The 2,478-nt window shown below is 44.8% G+C and overlaps 1 non-coding gene across 1 annotated transcript; it reads left to right on the forward strand.

Moving 5' to 3' along the window:
• Window positions 1–2,011: 2,011 nt before the first annotated feature.
• TRNAS-AGA (transfer RNA serine (anticodon AGA)) lies at window positions 2,012–2,087 on the forward strand. The gene has a single exon. It is a non-coding gene; the product is annotated as a tRNA-Ser (tRNA).
• The last annotated feature ends 391 nt before the right edge of the window (window positions 2,088–2,478 follow it).

Below are 2,478 nucleotides of genomic sequence, written 5' to 3' on the forward strand. Positions count from 1 at the left end.
TGTCAGTCCTAATGGTTTAGTCAGTACTCAGATGCTTGAACGGGGATTTTTGCCCACCAAGGGACTAGGGAAAGAACAGCGAGGAATTCTCACCCCCTTAGAAGTGACACTTGGGAAAAAAAGATGGCAGCGGAGTAGGCAGATGCACAGACGCCCAGCTCTCACCATCAAACTGGAATACAAATCAATTTAGGAAAAATCAGCATGAAAAACCAACTCTGAACTGCAAGAACAGCTCTCAAAAACCAAGGAGCAAATAAGAAGCCACAACAATCCTGGTAGGGAGCACCTGAATCTCCTCTGTTTAGAGGAATGGAGGGGGGGGTGAGGCTGAGAGCCCAGAGGGGATCTCTCACAGGGAAAAGAGCAGAAACTACTGCTCACAGCCACTTGCCTGGCGACCAGGGAGCGAGGTGGGTTGAAAAGACCAACTTATCTCCCAAGTGGAAAGGACAGGGAGAGGGACAGACTGTGAGGGGCTAAGGGATGCAGGAAATGAACTAAAAAAGCTGACTTATCCATGCTGGAGGCGGCCATAGCTGGGGGAGGGACTGAACCTTTCACAAAACAGAGCTGAAGTGCTTCTGGATCAGAGATCTCCGGACATCTATCCAGCTCCAATCAGCGCAACAAGACACAGCTGAAAACAAGAAGTGGGGAGGAGGGGCAGTAACTCAGGTCTCCATGGAGATCTGAGAAAAAACCCTGCTCCCAGTGAGATTAGTTGGTGGAAGAGACCTTCAGAGTCTCAGGTTACACCCACAGCATTCCTGGATACAGTTTCAAGGAAGCCTCCTGCTAAGATCAGTAAATAAGACTATCACCTGTTAAGAAAACAAACAAATCAAGACTTCAAAGCTGCCCAAATCCGAAAGTGGATTACAAAAAATAGCTGATACCAACCCAAGAAGACCTAGAAATAACACAACTGAAAACTGGAGGCAGACAACACCAAGCCTAGACTCAACCAACTCTACAAACAAAACACCGAAAATGAGAAGACAAAAAAGTGCAATTCAAATGAAACCTTCAGGAGATGAACTGAGTGATATGGAAATAATCAAACTTCCAGATGCGGAGTTCAAAATAATGATTGTAAGGATGCTTAGGGATCTTAGCACAACAATGGATGGTCATTATGAACACCTAAATAAAGAAAGAGCAAGTATAAAAAAGAATCAGTCAGAGATGACAAATACAATATCAGAAATAAAGACCACAATGGAAGGAATTAAAAGCAGGATAGATAGAGCAGAGGATCGAATCAGCAAGTTAGAGGACAACTGGAATGAAGGCATAAAAGCAGAGAAGAAAAGAGAAAAGAGACTCAAAAAGTCAGAGGAAACTCTTAGAGAGCTCTGTGACAACATGAAGAGAAATAACATCCACATCATAGGGGTTCCTGAAGAAGAAGAAAAAAAACAAGGGATAGAGACTTTGTTCAAACATATCATAGCTGAAAACTTCCCTAAATTAATGTAAGAGAAACTCTCACAAGTCCAAGAAGCACAGGGGACTCCATTAAAGAGAAACCCAAAGAAACCTACACCAAGACACATCATAATTAAAATACCAAAGCTAAGCGATAAAGAGAAAATATTAAAAGCTGCAAGAGAAAAAAGAAGTTATCACCTACAAAGGAGCCCCCATAAGGATGACATCCGACTTCTCAACAGAAACACTTGAGGCCAGAAGGGAGTGGCAAGAAATATTCAAAGAAATGCAGAACAAGAACCTACAACCAAGACTACTTTATTCAGCAAGGCTATCGTTTAAAATCGAAGAAGAAATAAAAAGCTTCCCAGACAAAAAACAACTCCAGGAATTCATTACAACCAAACCAATGCTGCAGGAAATGTTAAGGGGCCTGTTGTAAACAGATCAAAGTGAGAAAAGAATATAGCAAAAAAGGAATACACCTTTAAAGAAGAAAATGGCAATAAACAACTACATGTCAATAATAACCTTAAATGTAAATGGATTAAATGATCCAATCAAAAGACATAGGGTAGCCCTGGCCAGTTGGCTCAGCGGTAGAGCGTCGGCCTAGAGTGCGGAGGACCTGGGTTCGATTCCTGGCCAGGGCATACAGGAGAAGTGCCCATTTGCTTCTCCACCCCTCCACCGCGCTTTCCTCTCTGTCTCTCTCTTCCCCTCCCGCAGCCAAGGATCCATTGGAGCAAAGATGGCCCGGGCGCTGGGGATGGCTCTGTGGCCTCTGCCTCAGGCGCTAGAGTGGCTCTGGTCGCAACATGGCGATGCCCAGGATGGGCAGAGCATCGCCCCCTGGTGGGCAGAGCGTCGCCCCCTGGTGGGCGTGCCGGGTGGATCCCGGTCGGGCGCATGCGGGAGTCTGTCTGACTGTCTCTCCCTGTTTCCAGCTTCAGAAAAATGAAAAAAAAAAAAAAAAAGACATAGGGTAGCTGCGTGGATATGAAAACAGGACCCATACATATGTTGTCTACAAGAGACACACCT

The sequence above is a fragment of the Saccopteryx leptura genome, chromosome 4 (assembly GCF_036850995.1).
Source record: "Saccopteryx leptura isolate mSacLep1 chromosome 4, mSacLep1_pri_phased_curated, whole genome shotgun sequence".
Classification (NCBI taxonomy): domain Eukaryota; kingdom Metazoa; phylum Chordata; class Mammalia; order Chiroptera; family Emballonuridae; genus Saccopteryx; species Saccopteryx leptura.